The following is a 23,838-nucleotide window of genomic DNA, read 5'->3' on the forward strand; positions in this document are numbered from 1 at the left end:
TATGTTTTAATAACTATTTCTCAAAAGAAATCACTTCCAAGGTATCTGTAAAGAACAATGGCTGGTCATAAGAAGACTTGTTTTCTAATCCCAGGTCTGATGAATGCTGTGTGGCTTCATACCACACAGCATGTCACTTAATACCTTAATTTCCTAAGCTATGTATTGAGAAGTATGAAGAAAGAGAATGTATGTGAAAATCCTTTGATATATAAATTATTCTGCATTGAAAGACTTTATAACTAACGCATAACTCCTCCTTTCCTCAGTCTACTTATATAGAAATGAAGTCCTTAATAAATCTTTGATATAACTCATAATTCTCTCCTTCCTCCATCAGATTTATTAATCAAATTATTGAAAGTATTTTGGTAGATTTAGAGACAAAACCTGCAAAAAGAAGAAAGCCAAATGCCTCTGAAAAAGGTAAGGGTAACTTAAATGAAAAAATCAAAGACTATACATACTCTTAATGTATTTGTAAGACATACTCTGTCTTTATTATTTTTCAAATCTGTCAGTTGAAAAACAAAAGTATGGTGTAATATACTCAAGAGGTTTAATATTACATTATTCAAAGATGACAACCATGAATACCATTTATTGTTGTATTTGAACCACTAATTTCAGATGAAATCTAAAACACTCAAGTCCCAATTGTTAGCACTGACATGCCAATAAAAACATTAAGGAATTCTTTTGTAGCTAGTTTATACTATTATGCATTTATTTGAGAAAACAAAATATGTACGTAATAATGTATCTAAATCTAAAATATGTAACTAATGTATCTAAACTAATGTAGCCTATCACTACAAAGGCTTCAATAAAATCCACTCAGTCAAAAGTTGAACAAATTTTACTATATAGCTTAATTTAAAATCTATGTTGTCATCCATCAAATTCTGATAACTGTACAATTTAATGTATGTGGTTAGAACATTGCCTAGACTAAATGAATCCGAAGTTGCATTTCCATTCCTACAGGAGCCAGTTAACCTGAAAAGGAGAAAAAAAAAATCAATAACCTATCACAACTTGCTATCTATCCAACTTCTCTGATCTTGATGAAAACTGAGTTCAAAGGGCACTTGATAAAACTGTGGATAAATGGCCTGGGCAAAAAACTACTTACAATGCCATCTTCACAAATGAAGTACAGTACTCCCTCAAATTATAAATAAATGGAATAAAACAATAAGCTCTACTTACTCTAAATATAGGGAACAGAGCATGCCATGATCCAGTTAAGAAAAGGTTTTCCTCTCCCTTGCTAAATCTAACACCTCCCAGAGTAGATCCTGCTGTGATGTCCGAATTTGAGCAAGTTGATTAAATCCTGAGCATGTTTCCTCCTCAGCTGTAAAATGAGGATCATAATACTGATCTCCTTAGGACAACTGGGAGAATTACAGTAAGCAGTGAATACAAGCTAAGTACCAACTAAAAGCAGGAAGAGTAGTAGCTGGTGGTAACAGCCATTGTCCTCATTCCCTTTTTTTTTTTTTTTAAAGATTTTTATTTATTTATTTGACAGACAGCGAGAGAGGGAACATGAGCAGGGGGAGTGGGAGAGGGAGAAGCAGGCTTCCCACCGAGCAGGGAGCCCGATGTGGGGCTCGATCCCAGGACCCTCCAACCATGACCCGAGCCGAAGGTGGACACTTAACTACTGAGCCACCCAGTCGCCCCCATTGTTCTCATTCTGTCCTGATGCATAAGGGATCATGTACGGGTCTTAGAATAAAAACTAAGAGTGTGTTTTACGAAGGAAAGGGTGATCAACTTTAGCAAAGGGTGAAGGAAGATCAATGGCTTTTGAATTCGATAATAAAGGAACTGTTGGAGAGTTTATTTTAAAAGAACATTTTCCAAGCAGTAAGGTGACTGTAGGTGACTAAGGAAAAAATAAATGAAATGGAGATGGCAGGTATCAACCAGGGGTTTTCAACAGTTTGTATCCACCAATCATTATCATAGAATCATGATGATTTTTCTAAATCAGAGAAGGACTTCTATTTCTAAGCTTTTTATTATAGTTCTCATTTACAGAAGTTTTAGGATTGAGAAAAATAAAAAAAATAATTACTGTGACTGTCTTGTGGCCATGGTTTTAACTCACAAAATGTTCTATTAGTGGTTGACAATATATAAAATCATTGAGGTTATAATGGTACAGAGGACACTGATGATGAATTAAGAAATGGTAAGTAAAGTGGGCAGGGGGAGGCAAGCCATATCTCTAAATAGGAGACTGAAGGAAAATGAATTTTTAGTGATTGTGATGAAACATGGTTTCATGGCAACTATTTCTATGCCACTGAGATCTACTGATCCAAGCTTTTTGATGATATAAAGGAGAAGAGAAATAAAGTGTTTGAAACAAGAAGCTATAAGTCAGGCAATTTCTTTCAAGATGTGGAAAACTGCATGTTTGAAAGCAGAGGTTTAGGAGCCAGTGAAAAGGAAGAGAACAAAGAAATGGAAGAAGCAGCAGAAAAGCGTAGCAACCAAGTATCTTACATAGTAAGATATGATTCAATAATAATAATAGCTAACATTAACGGGGAACTATTTTTTTTAAAGATTTTATTTATTTGTTTGACACAGAGAGAGAGACAGCGAGAGAGGGAACACAAGCAGGGGGAGTAGGAGAGGGAGAAGCAGGCCTCCCGCCGAGCAGGGAGCCCAATGCGGGGCTCGATCCCAAGACCCTGGGATCATGACCTGAGCCAAAGGCAGACGCTTAACGACTGTGCCACCCAGGTGCCACCCAGGTGCCCCGGGAACTATTATCATTTAAAAATTTTGTTACATCTCTGTGTTACATACAGTAGCAGCTAATAGGAATAGCGCAATTCTGATTTTTACTGGTGTCAGTAAAAAATTTGTAAATTATGTAGAAAGATCATCTATCCACCTTTTTATAAAGAAAGTATACTTCATTCTTTTTGTTATTTTAAAGATTTTATTTACTTATTTGAGAGAGAGAGAGAATGAGCAGGGGTAAGGACAGAGGGAGAAGTAGACTCCCCACTGAGCAGGGAGCCCGACATGGGGCTCAATCCGAAGACCCTGGAATCAGGACCAGAGATGAAGGCAGCCACTTAACGGACTGAGCCACCCATGCACCCCCCATCTTTTGTACTTAAGTTTTACTTTGAATTCATGTAGTACATTCACACAATCCTCGGGCCACCTGGGTGGCTAGGATGGTTAAGCATCTGCCTTCGGCTCAGGTCATGATCCCAGGGTTCTGGGATCATGCCCCACATCGGGCTCTGTGCTCAGCAGGGAGCCTGCTTCTCCCTCTGCCTGCCTGTCTGCCTACTTGTGATCTCTCTCTCTGTCAAATAAATAAATAAAATCTTAAAAAAAATTTCACATAATCCTCAAAACAACAATGTGAATTCTGCTGAGTCAGTTTTGTAATTCTCATTTTCAGAGAGAGAAATTGAGACGCATGAAGGTTAAATGACTTGCAAAAAAGGTTCTTTTTTTGTTTTTCTTAAGCCCAGAGTTGACTATGAAGAAATAATTCTTACATTTTCGGGAGATATTTAAGTGTTGGACTTCCTAACTAGCACTCATCTTAAGATAAAATGTTTTTTGTTCATTCAGATTCCCTCTATTTCCCCCAAAGACCCAGTAAGTGCCCTGATGCTGTTCCACTCTTGATCAGACCTCTCAGAGGCAACATAATATCTATGCGTGTTTCTCATTCCCCAGCCCCCAACCCCTGTCATCCTCCAAATTTAAAAACCTATTTCCCATTATCTTCAGAGCACTATTCATTTATCTAATTCATTGATTTGCATTAAGATATTAAAACTGATCGCAGTGTGGGATGCCTGTCTAGCTCAGTCAGGGAGTATGCAACTCTTGTTCTTGGAGTCGTGGTTTCAGGCCCCATGTTTGATGTGGATCTTGTTTGGGAAAAAAAAAAACTGATAGGAGCTCAACAAATTATCCCCTCCCAGATTTGCATTTTAACCTGGGGCCTTAAATTGTTTTAATAATATGGGTATTTCTGACCCTCATAACAGAGCCAAGGAAGTTTGGTTTTTCCTGGCATCCCATCACACCAACACATCAAAGGCATACTTTATAGGACTTTTTTGTAGGAATAACCCTAATCTTCATTACATGTACATCAGTATTAAACAAAAAGGGAGAAAATTATTCATAATAACACTAGTCAAAATTATAATTTTTTGCCCAACTTAATTTTGTGATTACCTAATGATAATATTAAATCAATTTTGTCTTAATTCAGTAAAATGTTATAAGCATAAGCAAATAAGTTAAATGTTTAAGTCATTCTTTAATACTATCATTCATTTTCATGAAAAGAAGAAATAATTTCATAAGTGTTAAATAGTAAAGTTATACAAGATTCCTTCTGTGATTAATCCTGAGACATTTTAGAGTTTTCATGCAAACAGATGAAAGAAAACTCATTATTGCTAAAAAGACCTCCTTTATGTCACCTTTTGTTTTCCACTGATTGATTCATCCTTCATTATTTTTCTAAAGATCAGGAGCCATATATCTAGTTTAAAAATTAAGAAACCTCTATCAAGCATGTGTTCTGCTTAATTCTATAAACACTAGTTTTAGGACCAAAGATAAAATGAAATAGATGAAGGCTATCTGCCTTACATACACCTCCTTTTCCTTTAAGAATCTCCTCTGGAAATGTGGTTTTCTAGAACTTCATTCATCTCTGGTTAGCTGAGCAAGGAGAAGCTTACATACACTAATATGGCTGAACCAATGACTGTCACCAAGAGGGCCCTCTGGCCTGAAAGGAAGTCACCTTAAGATAGTAGAGAAAAGGGCACCTGGGTGGCTCAGTCGGTTAAGCATCTGCCTTCGGCTCAGGTCATGATCCTGGAGCCCCTGGATCGAGTCCCGCATTGGGCTCCCTGCTCGGCAGGGAGTCTGCTTCGTCCTCTGACCCTATCCCCTCTCATGTGTTCTCTCTCTCTCATTCTCTCTCTCTCAAATAAATAAATAAAATCTTTAAAAAATAAAATAAAATAAATAATAAATAAATAAAAAGATAGTAGAGAAAAGCAGGATGATCATCCTAGCTCTTGCACATGAAGAACTGTTAGCTCTTTTTTTTTTTTTAAGATTTTATTTTTAACTAATCCCTACACCCAACATGGGGCTCAAATTTACAATCCCAAAATCAAGAATCACATGCTCTACCTACCAAGCCAGCCAGGCACCCCAGAATTGTTAGCTTTTTATATTGCATGCATATATCCTGAAACTACAGTATGAGGTTTCCTTTATATGATGTAGTACTTTACTGCATTGATTGCTGCTTTATATTCAGCTTTCTGGCTTTTTGCAACACTAATAAAGGATTTCCATTTCCAAATGGTTTGGGAAGATGTAAATAATTATACAAACAATTATGGTTAACCACCTATACTTTTCTTATTCTTTTTTTTTTAATATTTTGAGAGAGAGAGTGCGAGCATGGGTGGGGGGGAAGGCAGAGAGAGGGAGAAGCAGACTCCCCACTAAGCAGGGAACTTGATGCCAGGCTCAAGGCTGGAGCCCAGGACCCTGGGATCATGACCTGAGCCAACTGAGCCACCTAGGCACCCTTCTTATTCTTTTTCTTTTCTTTTTTTTAAGAAATGGGTTTAAAAACATGTACAGAGTATAAAATAAAATTTAGGTACCTCAATAATCTTTCCTCATGAAAGATCACTGGCTAGCTCAGTTGGAAGAACAAGCAACTCTTGATCTCAGAACCATGAATCTGAACCCCAAACTGGATATAGAGATTACTTAATTAACTTAAAAAAAAAAAGATTACTTTCCCTCATGAAAGGTACTTTTAGTATCTTTTTGGCATGGTTTACTAAAGCTTTATAAGTTAAAATTTCCAACTCTAACCCCTTTCCTTTCTCTCTATACTTTTCCAGATCCTTTCCTTGCTTGCTATGAGAAAGGGAGGCTAAAACTTTGTTCTACCTGTTTCTCAGAGGACTGTAACAAATTTTAACCTCTACAGTGTTTAGCCTCCAGTTAACTATTACTTTAGTACAGAAGTAAAACTCAATTTAAGGGATTATAAGTATGAACAAAACTCAGTTCCTGACCTCAAGGAACTTTACAGGATAGTAATAATCCTGAGAGAAATAATAACGATAAACACATTTACTTTTCTCTTTACACTTTAGGAAGGGTTTACACATGCAAAAGTTCATTTGATCTTTAAAACATCCTTCTAAGGAAAACAGGTCAGATACTATTTTCCTAACTTTACAGAGGAGATAGAAGTAAAACATGCAACACATTTAAAGAACTAAAAATATGTAGATAAACTGTCATACATTGTGATTATAACTAGATAAACATGTTATATCATTATACACACACCCATCCTTAGCTTATCCTTAGAAAGGTATCTAGGCTTAAGAAAATATCTATCCCACTTATTTGCCACAATACTTAAAATCTCATTTTATTTTTATTTTATTATTTATCTATTTATTAAAAGATTTTTAAGTAATCTCTACACCCAATGTGAGGCTCAAACTCACAACTCTGAGATTAAGAGTCGCACACCCCTGGGTGCCTGGGTGGCTCAGTCAGTTAAGCATCTGCTTTAGACTCAGGTCATGATCCCAGGATCATGGGATTGAGTCTGGCAAGGGGCTCCTTGTTCAGTGGGGAGCCTGCTTCTCACTCTGCCTGCCGCTCCCCCTGCTTGTGCTCTCTCTCTGATAAATAAATAAAATCTTTAAGAAAAAAAAAGGATACACAAAATGTCTAGCTTCACAATTTTGCTACTGCTAATGCCAAAACCCTGGGCTCAGTTTCAGTTTCCAGCAGGCTTATGTTGGAAATTCACCTCCAAGACACAAGTTACACTCACAGGCCACCAAATAAAAACTTAACAGTCCTTTAAAATTAAATCAGCTTTGGTATCTTCTACTTCTTAACTTGCATCTGCCTCCCCTACCTGCCAGCACCCTCATTCTTTCTTAGAATTAAAAAAGGTGTCTGTTTGGCTCAATCAGTAGAGCATGCGATTCTCCATCTCAAGGTAGTGAGTTTAAGCCTCACATTGGGCATGGAGCCTACTTTAAAAAAGAGAGAAAGAATTTTAAAAGGCTAATTCTAAGGTAATTTCTTTCTGCTCACTTTCTTCTGTTTATATTCACTTACTAAGACCATATCTTGTCATCTGCCATTCTATTTCAATATTACTCTCTCGATTCTTTTCTTATATATTTGCCTCAAATTTAAGGTTCTGTGGGTCACTCTATTTTAAAAAAATCAACTGCAGGGTGTTGCTACACCTTAATCAACTTTAAGTCTGAGTCCTGTAGTATTTTCTTTACCTATTTTCTCCATTAAATCCTTTCTCTCTTCCTACCATTGAAATGAAGGTCATGGACATCTCAGTGCCCAGCATGGTGCAAGGCACATGGGTGTCTGAAAATATTTGTCAAATGAACCTTTCACAACTTTAAAATTATTGATAGGAACATTTAGTCTAACAAACTGAAAATTCTTGTAGTTTCCTCAAAGTTAAAAAGCTCCTAAATTCTTTTATTGACAATTACGATTCCTAAGATCCTTCTCATTTTCATGAAAGACTGGAATAGAAAATTCTAAAAATCAGCACAAAGATTAAAAAGTAGCTCTAAGGTTAAACAAAATTTGCAGTGTTTTGCCTTCCTTTAACTCATTCACACTCTCAGGATCCAAGAAACAACAGGTTTGTGTTCTACCCACTTCAAAAGCTGGAGATGGCCTCAGAATTGAGGTATCAGAATCATTAAAATTTTATCTTGTTAGGAAACTGTCTACCTACCTTAGAAAAAAGGCAAATTGCCATTTGTCGCAGTGTGGGGACTGTGGAAACAAGGGAAGCCCCTACACATCATTTCCACAATCCCATATTATGCGAGGGAGCGTCTAATTTTGTTAATTCATCAAGCATTTTAAGAGTATTTTTGGCCGGCATTATACTGAGAGCTGTAGAGAGACACACAAGCGGAGCTAGGGCACATTCCTTGTCCCCAAAGAGGTTACAATGCAAAGAGAGAACCAGGCACGGAACTCAGAACAAAAGCTGTGACTGCATAATAATGTATTGGGGCGGTGGGGGATGGGGATCTGAAAGCCTAGTTACTAGGAAAGCAATTTCCAGGAGGTGGGAGCTTAGGCCAGCTCTGAAAGAGGTTGATTGTAATGATTTGCAGGAGTGAAAGTTGGAGGGCTTTCTACTTAGGAGATAAACATCTGCCCTGATTTAAAGGTGGGAAGTGCCTGAAGTGTGAGAGACGGTAAAGAGACTGACCTAGCCGTCAAAGGCCGATAAGGGGAAAGACTGATTTTGAGGTTATAATAGGTAAGTCTGGGAAGGCTTTTAATGATGTGTGAAGGGAAGAAGGCATTTTTTTTTTCTTTCTAATAGTAAAAAGCTTAGATTTCATGAGATGGGTGTAAAACAAATTGGAAAATTACATGAGAAAAACCTCTCAATTGCAATAGAGAGGTTCTGGGGGGGTCAGGAAACAAGCTAGACACATCATAATTTAGGCCTAGGTTGTTAAGACCCAGAATAAAATGGTAGCTGAGGACATTTCAAAGTTGAATAAATAGTAAATACAATACATACATATAAGCCTAAGCTACAATCTATCTCATTACTTATCTTTAATTATTAACACAATTGACAATAATCTCCAGATAATTTCTTATCTCCAGCTCATCCTTCCCATCCAGCACCTCTCCCTAGCTTACATCTTTGTATTCAAGACCTTTTATTTTTTTTTTTAAGATTTTATTTATTTGACAGAGAGATAGCAAGAGAGGGAACACAAGCAGAGGGAGTGGGAGAGGGAGAAGCAGGCTTCCCGCCCAGCAGGGAGCCAGAGCAGGACCCTGGGATCATGACCTGAGCTGATGGCAGATGCTTAACGACTGAGCCACCCAGGCACCCCATCAAGACCTTTTATTGAGAACACCAACATTCAGTACCCTCCTCCTATGCCTTACTCAACCTGCCCTTGTTTTGTTGTCTTCCCATTTCACCTTTTCTTCATTTAGTCAAATCATCGTAGCCCTTAAAAGACCCAGCCTAAGTACCATCTTTTCCTTGAAGTCATTTATGATCTCAGGGAATTCTTTGAACTACTGCTATCACTTTGGCCACATGCAATTTATTTTTTGATTACAATTTTTTTTTACTAATGATGATCTTTATTTTATTTAACTCTAAAAACAGTTTTTAAAAAATTATGATCATTGCAGAAAATTTAGAAAATAAAAATCACTTGAGGGGCATATGGCTGGCTCAGTTGGTGGAACATGAAGCTCTTGATCTTGCGGTTCTAAGTTCAAACCCCTCACTGGGCGGAGTGATTACTTAAAAATAATATCTTTAAAAAATTCACTTGTAATCTTGTTACCATTATTAAAATGTTGACGTATTACAAGTGTTGTTCAATGTGAATGGTATATACATACCTATTTTAAAATACAGTACATACATTTTTGCATCCTGCTTTTAATTTTTGCTTTTATACAGTTATTTTTATGGGCTCCTGGCTCCCAATCCCTTCTATTCAGAATCTTAAGACCCCAGCTACTGCTTTAAAACTCAGCTGTTACTCTCTATATCCTCTCTACTTATGGCTTTTACTCCCTTATGAGTCTTGCTGTCTGGTGTCCACTGCTTGCCTTCTCAACGTGCCTTTAAATCATTATTCAATTAACCTCAACGCCTTTCACCTTGTACAGCTTAAGAAGAGCTTTTGTTTATTTAGCTAGCTATTTTTTAAGATTTTTAAAAAGATTTTAATTAATTTATTTATTTGACAGAGAGAGACACAGCGAGAGAGGGAACACAAGGAGGGGGCGTGGGAGAGGAAGAAGCAGACTTCCCGTGGAGCAGGGAGCCCGATGCAGGGCTCGATCCCAGGACCCCGGGATCATGACCTGATCCGAGGGCAGACGCTTAACGGCTGAGCCACCCAGGCGCCCCATAATATTTTTTTGAAAATAAGATTTTTTTAAAGTAATCTCTATGCTGAACATGGGGCTCGAACTCATGACTCCAAGATTAAGAGTCACATGCTCTACCAACTAGCCAGTCAGGCCCCCCTGAAAATAAAATTTTTTAAAATTTTTTCATTTATTTATTTGACAGAGAAAGACAGTGAGAGAGGGAACACAAGCAGGGGGGAGTGGGAGAGGAAGCAGGCTTCCTGCAGAGCAGGGAGCCTGATGCGGGGCTCGATCCCAAGACCCTGGGATCATGACCTGAGCGGAAGGCAGACACTTAATGACTGAGCCACCCAGGTGCCCCTGAAAATAAAATTTGTGATGACTATATAATATTCTGTCCTATGAATATATCGGATATACTTAATCTTTCCCATAGTGCTGAACAGTTAGGTTGTTTCTGGTTTTCACTATTCTAAACACTGAGATGAACAGCCTTCCAAGTTGCCTGAGTCTCAGGTAAAAATTCTTTGTATTCCTAAAAGTAAAATTACTAGATCGACAATGGCAGACTCTTAATACTTGCCAAGACCTCCCAGAAGGGTTTTATTACATTAAAAAAGAAGAGCAAGGGTTTTGAACTTATATTTTGCTTTCTAGGAAATGCAGGAAAAACTATATTGTATGCCAGAAATACTTAGATGAAATACTTCCTCTTAAGAGATAGTCTCGGGGCGCCTGGGTGGCTCAGTCGTTAAGCATCTGCCTTCGGCCCAGGTCATGATCCCAGGGTCCTGGGATCGAGCCCCACATCGGGCTCCCTGCTCCGTGGGAGGCCTGCTTCTCCCTCTCCCGCTCCCCCCGCTTGTGTTCCCTCTCTCTCTGTCAAATAAATAAAAAGTCTTAAAAAAAAAAAAATGAGAGTCTCATGTAATGCATTTAGTGCATTTTAGAAATTAAGGTGGTGAGAAAGATTACAAGACCGTGGTTGTGTTCTGAATGGGAGGAATGCACAGGAGACCGAACTGAATTATAAAGAACTATTACACACTTAAGTATGAGGGAAAAAATGACAGGGATATTAAACTATGAAAATTCATTCCTTATGTATAATCTTTATGTGCATAATTAAATTTGCTGTAGTTGAATCTTCAGTACATTATTTGGTATTTTTTCAAATATGAATTCATTAGACCGTTGCCATTTTGTTATCTACATAAGATTTCCCTTGTTTAATATGCCGGATGTTAATTAGCCATTTCCCTTCAAACTGTTGTTAGATAATATACTATGAATACCTTCGTGTGCTCATTTTTATTCTCCAGGTCATACCATCGAAAGATATTCCCCAAAGTAGTTGTTAACTAACAGATATGAACAATTTTATAGCTTGCCTTATATACTGCAAGATAATGTACTCCACTGATGTGTTATTAACTTTGCACATTTGTCTTGCGGCTTCTACCTGTCCTTAGAAAGACAATGTCTTTTCATTTTCAATATTCCCCACGGGGTAGTGGAGGTAGAAATGGCTCAGAGGTGAGCACAGAGTAAAAGTTCAATAAATATTAATGGCTTAATCCTCATGTACCTGTAGGTTGGACTTTCCTCTTCTCCAGATTTTTCTCTCATTTCTTCTCTCTCTTCATTTCTTTTTCAGTATCTATTTCATTATCTTAAATTGGCAAGTTCAGGTAAATTGACAACTTCAGGTTAAGTCATTTTGAACAGTGGTGTCTCTTCGTGTCCCTTAAATTTATTTCTCAGTAAGTGTCCCATTCTGGAACCTTCCTTGCCCAACTGCTGACTGAGGAAGCCGAATTCAAGGGGATGCCCCAGAGCTCACACCTAGGTTGCTCCTCAGAAAGAAAACGTTTTCTTGGAGAATTTCTACACCAGTTAATTTGCGCTGATTTTGAAGACGACGGAATTGGCGCGCGTCTCTGCCAAACAATTTGACACTGTGTGAGTCGCAGAAATGCAGTGGCGGAGGGCCGACGCCCGTGGGCTATCTTGGCACCTCACAGAATCGTGGTAAACACTGGCTATACCCTCCCAGGCCGCGACGGTGAGGACAGGTGCGAAGCCTGCCTCGGGAGGAAGCTGCTACTGTCTACGCAGAGCCACAGGCAGACCAGGGAAAGCATCCCCTGACGCCGACGGGAAGCCCGGGCGCAGCTTGCCCCTCAGGCGGGCTCCCGCAGCAGCAGACAGTCGCCGAGCGGAGCTGCACCCGCAGGACTCCGAAGGCGTGTGGCGGGGGTGGCGGGGCGGCGTCACCAGTGACGTAGCCGCTCAACCGGACCGCCGCCGCCGCCGCCGCCGCCGCCCCCGCCGCCGCCGCCGCCGCGGCCCCCACCGAACCCGTGGGCGGGGGTCCGGAGGTGAGCGAAAAGATGGCCGCTCGGGCGCGGGCTGGTGAGTGTGCGTGACGGGCGCGCGGCTGCGGCGGTTGGCCGAAGGGGGTCTCTGCAGGAGCGGAGGTCCAACTGGAGCCCCCGGGCCGGGAGGAAGCTGGCGGCGTCTTCCCGCCGCGCAGGACGCAGGGGGGTCCCTGAGGGAGGGAGAGGGGGGCTGCGGACGGACGGAGGGGAGCGAGCCCAGGGGCGCGAGGAGGAAGCGGTAGCCGCGGCGGCGGGTCCAGCGAATTTAGAATTGGCGCCTCTGGCAAGTTTCGGTGGGTTGTGCCATGCCCTGGCCGGCGTCCTGGTGGCCAGCCACCTCGTGAGTGCCCAGAGATGCTGCGAGGAGCCGCGTCCCTGTGGCCAGGGTCATCGCGCAGCCACCCCGCGCTGGGCAGGAGGGGGACGAGTTGGGAGAAGGGGTGAAACAGCAAGACTGTCTGGGATGCGGAGGGGGAGATGTGCCCTGACCGGCGTTCGGGAGCGTTGAAGAGATGTGATTGCGAATCTGGTGCGCGCTGGGGCGCTCTGCAGAGCTGGTACTGTCGGGATAAAAACCGCATCCTACCCCGGCTCTGACTGCCGCCAAGTGATGCTCCAAGCTCCCTGGGCGGCTTTGGAAAGGCAGTTTCTAGTCCTCCGTTTGCGAGGAATAGCTTGCCTTCCCTCCATCGATCGGGTCCCAGCGTTGCCAGCACCTTGCTGCCACTTGGAGACACTTAGGATTTTTGAATACCAGCTTCCTAAACCATCCCCGCTGGCCTTCGGGGGAGGAATGCTAATAGGCTGAACTCGTTTTGAGGCATAAGAAATGTGTCAGCATTCGAAGAAAAAAAATGCTCAAGTTTAAGAGGTGGTAGGACACCCTCCTCCTGCCCCAACCCCCGATTAAAAAGAAAGTTTGACGTGGTAATTGTTTCAAGCAAGTTTGAGCTGTTGTAAATGCTACTGGTAACAGGGTAATTTCTTGCAGTTTTAATTTTGGAAGTAAACAGCTTCGCCAGTCTTAGAAGAGTCGCTTTGTCCTTAAGCCCTCCCAGTTTTCCCCACTCTTAAACTGTAATGGTCAAATCTTGCAAGTAACGGGGATTGTGAAATTAGCATGGAAATAGGACCTTCAGGCCCTGCACTTGAATTCCTTATTATCTGTGAAGTAGCTTCCTGTGGGGGGAAAAAGTAGGGGGGTTGGTAACATTGGGGCTGGAATTCCATTTTGAGTTGTCCTTAAAACCAGTATTCAGTGTAAACAAGGAAAGAGAATTGGCTATTCACTGTGATCAAATTCAGAAAGCCAAACATGAGTTAAGCCATGCTTATAGAATATTTCATAATCTCAGTGAGATTCAATATTTAGTTGTCTTGAAAGAGAGGAAAACTTTGTATTTTCAGAACCTTAATCTTTTTATTCTTAATTTAGCATCTTGGGAATTGAAAGAGATTTTTAATTTTCTTTAATTTCCCCCACCCCACCCCCAGAATTTAAAGAGATTTTTAACGTTTTGGCTTGTTTAGCTTCTCTCCTCCCTGCTCTGATGTCTCTAACTTTTTGTACTAGCCATTAATTTTGCAATGGATGGCAGATTTTTCAGTCTAGGATTTTTCATTGTAGATTATCCATATTGAAATTTAGAGATAATTCTAATATTGAACAAAGAGTTCAATGCATACATTGTAGAAAGTTGAATTTTTTTGGCTGTTTTGATTGAATATTTATCTTGTTTTTCTTCCAAAATATTAATTGTCCCAGATTTTTTAGCTTAAAAACATTTAAGTGGTAAGTGAATCTGTATTGAGTATACTACACAATGATACACTTTTTGGGATACTTAAAGTGGAAAGTTTGTTGAAGATTTGGGTTAAATATTTGACATATATTGTTTCTACTTGTCTTTACCCTTCTTTCTCATTTTTCATTTTCTACTACAGAAAGAAAGGAATAAGTTATCACATAAATTCTCTAGCTCCATGTACTTTTCCTCCATAACCCTTTTCCTCCACGTACTGGAAACTTACTGAGTATTATAGCATTGGTGGTACATAAGGATTTTCTGCTCCTTGGGTTAAGGGCAGAGTGTGATTGTTATTTTGTTTGTATCCCTAGTACCTGACTATCTGCTTAACATGGAGGAAAACCCCCTGTAAATGTTTGTTGAATTGTGTTTTTGAATGATACAGAGATACAGAGAAAGGCAACATGTTGGCTTCTTGGTGGCCGAAAAAGGCTTTGAAGTTTTTCTCCTTCCTGTAATGTTAGGCAGAACAAACATGGTTGCCAGATTCTATTGGAGTTGTCTGGATGAGGGAGGTTAGAGGGAGACTAGGGCACAGGTTTAAGAGTCTAATCAAGGTGGAAAATGCGGGCCCAGTCATTATTTGGATTCAGTAATGGGGGATAGTTTTGCCATTAGGCCCAACGTAAATAGGTGACAAGTAACTAAAATATAAGAGGATTTTATAATACTGGCTTTCTGGCAATGATTAAGATTATTGAAGTGCATTGGTTTTTCACAGCACTGTCAGATACCATAAAACTTTATTATAAAGAATTAATTTTTAGTGGAGTTCTACATAACATAGGAAAAGCTAATTTATACTTGTTAGGCCAAGTATGAATGTGCTAGAATGATAGCCTAGGCATTTTACACAAAGTATTTGAACGCCGTTTTCTAGACCCATATCAGAATGCTCAATCTTTTTGTGAACATTTCCCCATTGTTATGAAGTTAGCAGTAGATTGATGTGTAAGTATGGTGGAATGACACTAATGATAAATATTTTGGAACAAAATTGCCCATGACTGAAATACTTAAAAGTAGTGATGGGTAAGGAAATCAAATAACCTGGTGGCAGAACTTGCTTTCCAGGAGCTTTTTCTTAGAACATCATCAACTAGATTCAATTTCTGTGCTGCTGGGGAGGCAACGTTAGAGACATGAAGAAGGTCCAGGGTAAAAGGGTATCTTTTTTGTTTAATGAGGAGTTTCAAGCGAAATCAGGGTAATTATAGATTCTAGATCTCTAGAGGAAGAAAGAATAACCAGGGCCTTTCTAGGGATAAAGGAAAGGAAATACATTATGACTGACAAGAAGAGATGCCAAAGCACATAATAGGCATAATAACATACCTAAGAGGGAGAAGGGAGTTCATTGTGTTCATTTAATAATTTCTTCCTTCAAAATTTTGAACCCCTTTGTACCAGGCACTATGCTTGATCCTCGGCATTTTGCAAACATCTCTTAAGAGCACAGGGTACTAATGAAATAAATGGAAATTTGGAAACTGCTCATAAGGACTGTAATAGTAATTAGGGTTTGCCCTAATTACTATGGAAAATTATTTTTATTCTTATTCAAATACATGCAAAGATTGTGGTGGCTAGTCATTCTTAAGACCTACTTCCTATTGAAATTGCCATTTCCTCTTAACTTTTATTATGGAAAATAATAGATCTTCCTACTTTTAATAGCTTTTAGAGGATCTGTTTAGGTTATTTGGTACTGTTGAAAGAAAATTAAGTTTTGTGGGCCGCCTTGGTGGCTCAGTCACAAGCAGCCAACTCTTGATTTTGGCTCAACTCATGATCTCTGGGTGAAATCAGCCCTGCGTGGGGCTCCAGCTCAGTGCGGAGTCGCTTGAATTTCTCTCTCCCTCTCCCTCTGTCCTTCCCCACCTCAAATAAATAAATAAATAAACAAATAAATCTTTAAAAAAGAAAAGTTAAGTTTTTTTTGTAAAAATTATCTTTGTTAAAATTCAACATACGCCACCTCTTTAATATCCATCCTTCTAGGAGGTTCTCTGATGAGATAAAGATGATTATTGTAACACAATTTTATTTAAAAATTTATTTTATTTTATTTTTTTTAAGATTTATTTTAGAGAGACAGAAAGCACACACACACTGGGTGGGGGGGAGAGACAGAGGGGGAGAGAGTCTTAAACAGACTCCACGCTGAGCACAGAGCCCAAGGTGGAGCTGGATCCCACCATCCAGAGATGACCTGAACTGAAACCAAGAGCCCCTCACTCAACTCCCTGCGCCACCCACGCACCCCTAAATATTTATTCTTTATGCCCAGTGGTTCATATGTTTTTTACTTTAATGGAAGTAGAATGTATTTAAGTATTTATATAAAATGTGCACACCCATTTCCTATGAAACAGTAGTAAATATCCCGGTTATGAAAGTTTTTAAAAAATTAAACATTCCCAATGTGGTCATCTGTGTATAAAAGCATTTTAACAAAAGATGTGTGGGAAGTGGTTGGTCATAGATGGGAGTAGGAAAGTATATATTATATTGTGCCGCAATTTGAAGGCTCTTATAGGCCATTTTAAGGAGTTTAGATTGATTTTGTGGTCTTTCAAGACTATTAAACAATTTTTTTTAAATGTGTAAAACTGTGCTATGAGACACACTAGAAACTATATAAAATGCAAATGTCAATGATGATTATTTGACTACGTATGAGCTATGAAAAGGGAGAAGCTTCTTAATAAAGTATAACATTATTTTAGCTCCTATTCAGATTTTAAAAGATTATTTTTAGGAGTATATATTAGCCAGATCCCACATTCTGTGTTACTTTTTTAAATAGTAATTAGTTTGGCTATTTTTGTGTGTTTATTTTTCTGATAACTGCCTGTCTTTCACAAAAACATATTTTTTAAAGCAAAGAATCTGAAAATTGTGCTACTAATTGCAATGACTAGAGGATTGAGATGACTTTTATGTGACTGATCTTTAGTAACTGACCTCCTGTAGGAATTTCCAAAGCTTGTAACAATATTGTACCTTTCCATGTTTTCTTTCTGTCTTAAGATGAAATAGGTGGAAAGGGAGTGGTCACCTGAAAAGATGATTTTGTTGAGGGTAACAAATTTATAGTGGAATGTTAATTTTTTTTAAACATTTTATTTATTTATTAGAGAGAGAGCATAAGCAGGGAGTGGTGGGGAGGAGGGGCAGAGGGAGAGGAAGAAGCAGACTCCCCACTGAGCAGGGAGCCAGACATGGGGCTCTATCTCAGGGACCTGGGATCGTGACCTCAGCCAAAGGCAGCCGCTTAACCAACTGAGCCACCCAGGCACCCCATAAACCTCTGACTCTTGATATCAGCTCAGGTCTTGATCTCAGGGTTGTGAGTTCAAGCCCCGTGTTGGATTTCACACTGGGTTTGGAGCCTACTACTACTTTTTTTTAAGTAATCTCTATACCCAACATGGGGCTTGAACTCACAACCCGAGATCAAGAGTTGTACACTCCACCAACTGAGCTAGCCACATGCCCCTGTTTATTTTTTTATTTTTATTTTTTTAAAGATTTTATTTTTAAGTAATCTCTACTCCCAACATGGGGCTCAAATTCACGACACCACGATCAAGAGTTGAATTCTCTAGGGGCTCCTGGGTGGCTCAGCTCAGTGGGTTAAGCCTCCTGACTCTTGATTTCAGCTCAAGTAATGATCTCAGAGTTGTGAGACAGAGCCCTGTGTGTTGGGCTCCCTGCTGTGTGTGGAGCCTGCTTAAGATTCTCTACCCGCCCCATCTCCCTCTGCTCCTCCCTGTCCCCACCCATCCCCCCACCCCCGCCCAAAAAACTTGAATGCTCTATTAAGAGTTGCATGCTGGGGACGCCTGGGTGGCTCAGTTGGTTAAGTGTCTGTCTTCAGCTCAGGTCGTGATCCCAAGATCCTGGGATCGAGTCCCCCATTGGGTTCCTTGCTCGATGGGGAACCTGCAGCTCCCCCTGCTTGTGCTCTCTCTCTGACAAATAAATAAAAATCTTTTTTTAAGATTTTTATTTATTTATTTGACAGAAAGAGACACAGCCAGAGAGGGAGCACAAGCAGGGGGAGTGGAGAGGGAGAAGCAGGCTTCCCGCCGAGCAGGGAGCCAGAGCAGGACCCTGGGATCATGACCTGAGCCAAAGGCAGATGCTTAACGACTGAACCACTCAGGCGCCCCTAAATAAATAAAATCTTAAAAAAAAAAAAAGTTGCCTGCTGTACCACCTGAGCCAGTCAGGTGCCTAAAACAATCTGAATCAGGGGTGGGAAGTATGTCTCAGTTTACTTTTGTATAAAATCTTTTTGGGGTATCTGAAAGCACACAGAATGGGACAAGACATGTGGTAGGCTGTGGTTAAGGATGGAGAAAGTAGGATGATGATATTACAAAATATCAGGAAACTGCCTTGACTGACCCTGAGGGAAAAATGGCCACTTGGTTGAGGATGGGGGGCAGTTTTAGTGATCCATGACTTCCTATGGGTTTTTTTTCTCTTTCTCTCTTTCTTTCTTTCAAGTATAATTCCTTTTTTTTTTTTTTTTAAAGATTTTATTTATTTATTTGACAGAGAGAGACACAGCTAGAGAGGGAACACAAGCCAGGGGGAGTGGGAAAGGGAGAAGCAGGCTTCCCGTGGAGCAGGGAGCCCATGCGGGGCTCCGATCCCAGGACCCTGGGATCCTGACCTGAGCCGAAGGCAGATGCCCAACGACTGAGCCACCCAGGCGCCCCATAATTCCTTTTTTTTTTTTTTTTAAGATTTCATTCATTTATTTGTCAGAGAGAGAGTATGGGCACAAGCACAGGGAGTGGCAGGCAGAGGGAGAAGCAGGCTCCCCGCGGAGCAAGGAACCTGATGCAGGACTCGATCCCAGGAGCCCGGGATCGTGACCCAAGCAGACTGAGCCACCCGGATGTCCCTAGACTTCCTTTTTTTTTTTTTTTTTTTTAAGATTTTATTGATTTATTTGAGAGAGAGAGCACAAGCAGTGGGACGGGCAGAGGGAGAAGCAGATTCCCCACTGGGCAGGGAGCCTGATGCGGGGCTCCATTCTAGGACCTTGGGATCATGACCTGAGCAGAAGGCAGACGTTTAACCAACTGAATCACTCAGGCACCCCAATCATATAGGTTTTCTAGCCATGTTGTTTCAGGCTACCAAATTCTTGGCACAATCAATTTGTATTAAATGCAGGTCTTTTTTTTTTTTAAGATTTTATTTATTTATTTGAGAGAGAGAATGAGAGACAGAGAGCACAAGAGGGAAGAGGGTCAGATGGAGAAGCAGACCCCCCGCTGAGCAGGGAGCCCGATGCGGGACTCGATCCCGGGACTCCAGGATCATGACCTGAGCTGAAGGCAGTCGCTTAACCAACTGAGCCACCCAGGCGCCCTGTATTAAATGCAAGTCTTGCTTCAGTTCTCTTTATGACATTTGAATAAGTGGTTAAGAATAGGAGATATTGTCCCTCCCTGGCTATAGGGAACCTACCCAGCAGTTCAGTGGGTATGAACTGGATGAATATACAAACACAAGGATTCACATTTGGTACAACCCAAGTTCTTTAGGAAGTTAGAGAAGAGATTTGTTTATTTAAAGTCATGTCTGGGGGCGCCTGGGTGGCTTAGTAGGTTAAGCGTCTGCCTTTGGCTCAGGTCATGATCCCAGGGTCCTGGGATGGAGCTCCGCATTGGGATCCCTGGCTCAGCAGGGGGCCTGCTTCTCCCTCTCCCTCTTCCTGCTGCTCCTCCTGCTTGTGCTCTCTCTCTGTCAAAAAAATAAAATCTTAAAAAAAAATAAGTAATGTCCATACCCAACATGGGGCTCAAACTCACGAGCCTGAGATGAAGAGTCGCATGCTCTATGAGGAGCCAGCCAGGCACCTCAGAAATCTACTGTTTTATTGGACTATGGGGAACAGAGGATTTTTTAAAAGATTTTATTTATTTGAGAGAGAGAGCACATACGAGCTGTGGGCGGGGGGGGGGGGCAGAGGGAGAGGGAGAAGCAGATTCCCTAATGCGAAGGGAGGAGGGAGCCCAACGTGGGGCTCTGTCCTGGGACTCTAGGATCATGACCTGAGCCCAAAGCAGATATTGAACCAACTGAGCGACCCAGGTGCCTGTGGGGAACAGAGGATTTTAAGTTAAAGGCTCAAAGCAAACTTGAAGATTGATTTGCCAGGATAGTACCGTAGAGGAGAGTGAGAGTCTGGATGATTGGAGACCAGTTTGGAGGTTACTGCTGTACCTCAGGAATGATATAATAAAGTCTATAATAAGAATGATAACTGCAAATGAAAAGACTTGGGGAGGGATGACCTTATATACATAGGTGACAAATTGAATGTTTGAGTGGAAAAGATGGAAGGAAGGAGTTAAAAAAAAAAATCACCTAGCCTGGGTACTTGAACGATACTATACTATCTTTAATAAGAGGATATTGGAAAAGAAACTAACTCTGTGAAGGCAAGATGTAAGCTGAGTTTGTAGTGTGCCTGAGACTGGTTCAGAAAGGTTTGGTGGTCAGCTATCTAGATCTGATCATTGAAACTCTGCCAATAGGATGAGCTATTGAAATGTCAGAAAGGTATTACTACATGCTTAAAGCCTGGATTGTATGTTGCAAAGGGCTATAATTTGAGTAAATGAAAATTAATTTCAGATAGTCTTCACTGGGTGGTAAGTATAAACAATTTTGTGCTGTTGAACTGTAACAAGTTAAATATTTTACCCATGAGATTTGATTTTTTGTGTGATGTAAATTTTTAACTAAAAGTACTATATTTAATAAGATCAAATGTTTTATTTCTCTTCTAGTCATTTTAGCTTCCTATTCCATAACTGCTTTAATAATTAACTGTATGTTAACCCTATGTAAAATAATCAGCTTCCAGTAGGTCAAATACAATTATTTTCTTAAACTTTAGAGATTTGCTGCAAGGAATTTTACACTTGATCTTAGCCAAAAGGCCGAGAAGCGATTGCTGCAGGGAATTTTAAAAATAAAAATGCCTAGTTATAGGGCATGAAAAGTTTAGTTTAAATGGTTTTCTTTGAACCAATTAAAAATTTTGTCTTTAAGCAGTGAAGAATGACAAAGCTTTCAGAATATTTATAAATCCATCTGTCTTTAAAATAAAGATAGCATCCTTGGTTTTAAAAAAGCATTTCATGGATATTAATTGGAATTTAAGTGTGAAACATTTAAATGTATGAGAAAATGATAGTATAGATCATTTAAATCCTTATATATAGATTTCATCCGAAACATCATGACTATTTGTGTGTTGCTATTATATATAGGCACAGGTAATATTTTATCAGATTCTATATGGAGGATGCAGAAGTATTGTTATCTCTCTTTAAAGTGAATATACTGCTAAAAATTACATAACCAACCTGCAAGCTAAACAGTCAATACATTTCTCCGCAGTGGATTAGCAAATGAAATTAAGTGCTCTTAACCCAGTGGAGGAAAATAGGAAGTGTCAAGAAAATACTCCCATCCCCCCTTCCTTTTCCTCCAAGCTTTTAGATCTTTGTGTGATGAGGCCCCTTTGGGGATACCTTACTAAGTGTCTTTGAGCTTTGGCTCTAGGCAGCAGAGCAAACTGGAAATCTCAGGTGGCAGCAGCCTGGTTTGCTGGCTCTTGCTTACTGCCCTTCTCTTGGTCGTCTGCCCTCTCCTAGTTTCTTTCATAAGTAGACAGGGTAAGTGGGCCCCCTGCTCTAAAATCTTAATCTCCTGATCTGTCATTCCACCACTGCGGTCTCACTTCTTTGTGGGGTTTTGTTTGTTTGTGTTTGTTTTTAAAAATTGATTTTTAAGTAATCTCCACATCCAACATGCCACTCGAACTCACAACCCTGAGATCAAGAGTCTCATGCTCTACCAACTGAGCTAGGCAGGCTGAAACCCTGGTTTCACTTCTTTGGATTTTTTAAAGAAGATTTTATCTTTGAGATAAATCCTTTTAAAATGCAAATACTCTGGGAGAGATCAGACCTTAGTTCTTAATTATCAGCTTAATTATCAGCTAGCACCCCTGGCTAGAAGTGATAAAACTAGAAGGAAAGAAGGAAAGTAGTAGTAGTAGTAGTAGTATTGTCCGCTAACATGTACTGAGAGCCACATGATTGTCAGGGTTTATTCTAGGTGCTTAATAAATACAAATTTCTCTAATTCCCTCAACAATCCTATTAGTTTTCTTACCATTGTTTTTTTAAAGATAAGAAAACTGAGGTGAGTGGAGCATAAATAATTTGTCTAGGTCACATAGTAAATACAGCCAAGTGTTAAACTCAGGCTTTTGGATTCCAGAGTGTGCTTTCTAACCATTTTGTTGTGATACTTCTGTGCTGCAATATTGCCTCCCCGAGAGATGGCATCTGATCAACATTTCACCCTTTTCATGATTTTTTGTTGAATGGAATCATGCTGTTTAATTATAGTCCACTTCTGGTTGAAGGGCTGTGAGGACCTAACAATCATCTAAATAGATTTTTAGTAATAACTGGGAATGTATTTGCAGAATATAGAGAAGGGAACAAAGAGGCTATATTTAGCACATACATAGCAAACTTATACACCAGTATGTATATATTCCTACTTAAAACTTATACGAATAACATCTCATAATTTTTAGGTATTGGAAAATATGGATAACCCCAGAATAAACTATGTGTATTCTTTCTAGGTTTTTTTCTTTTGAGTCTTTTCTGAATGTTGTGCAAGGTGTTAACTCATACCACCTCTAAAATTTTAGAATGAGGGACTCCTGGGTGGCTTAGTTGGTTAAGCGCCTGCCTTCAGCTCAGGTCATGATCTTGAGGTCCTGGGATCAAGCTCAGCATTGGGAATCCCTGCTCAGTGGGGAGTCTGCCTTTCCCTCTCCCTTTGCCCCTCCCCCTGCTTTTGCGTGTGCCTTCTCTCTCTTTCTCTCAAATACATAAATCTTTAAAAAAAATTTTTAGAATGAAATAATTTCCCTTGAGTGCAAATAAGTGGCATTTCCCTCTTCATCTCAAGAAGCTGAACTAATAATTATTATCTGACTTGCCAGAAATGAATGTTTAACTAAATTATCTCTGTATTCTTTATATGATCCTTTATGGATCTTTTTTTATGATCTTTTTAAAATAAAAGTAGATAGGGCACCTGGGTGGCTCAGTCAGTTAAGTGTCTGCCCTCGGCTCAGGTCATGATCTCAGGGTCCTGGGATCGAGCCTGTCCCCCTTGAGCCCCAGGTTGTGCTCTCTGTTCTCTCGTTCTTACTCTCAAATAAAAAAAAAAACTTAAAATAAATAAAAAATAGAAGTAGATAGAAAAGAGCCCTAGATTTTTCTCTTAATCTCCATATTGAATCAGTTCTTTCAGCCAATGTTTGCTTTAACACTAATCTACCTCTGCTCCCGTCTTTGCGTTAACACTACTACAGCTTTAATTTCCTTATAATATCTGGAGTAATAATATCTTATAATCACTCGTCTTTTCTCTAGATCTGCCATTTCAGATCCATCTGTAACCTATGTATCTGATCATGTCATTCTCTACAGAATTTTTCAGTGGTTTTTTATTGCCCGTAGGCCCTGGAAGCAGGCTTGGTAATGATTGGGGCAGGGAGTTTTCGAGGTCCCGGGTGCTGGTGAATGGGT

General features: G+C 40.0%; 1 protein-coding gene across 1 annotated transcript in view; it reads left to right on the forward strand.

Annotated features, from left to right (window-relative positions):
* Positions 1 to 346: 346 nt before the first annotated feature.
* USP44 (ubiquitin specific peptidase 44) overlaps positions 347 to 23,838 on the forward strand; it is a 44,530-nt gene continuing 21,038 nt past the window's right edge. Inside the window, exon 1 of the mRNA XM_045867200.2 lies at positions 347 to 426. The gene's annotated coding sequence lies outside the window, so the exon portion shown is untranslated. The remainder of the gene's footprint in view (positions 427 to 23,838) is intronic.

This window comes from Mirounga angustirostris, unplaced genomic scaffold, assembly GCF_029215605.1.
Source record: "Mirounga angustirostris isolate CCGP_5_RB_7025 unplaced genomic scaffold, mMirAng1.0.hap1 SCAF_5, whole genome shotgun sequence".
Classification (NCBI taxonomy): Eukaryota; Metazoa; Chordata; class Mammalia; order Carnivora; family Phocidae; genus Mirounga; species Mirounga angustirostris.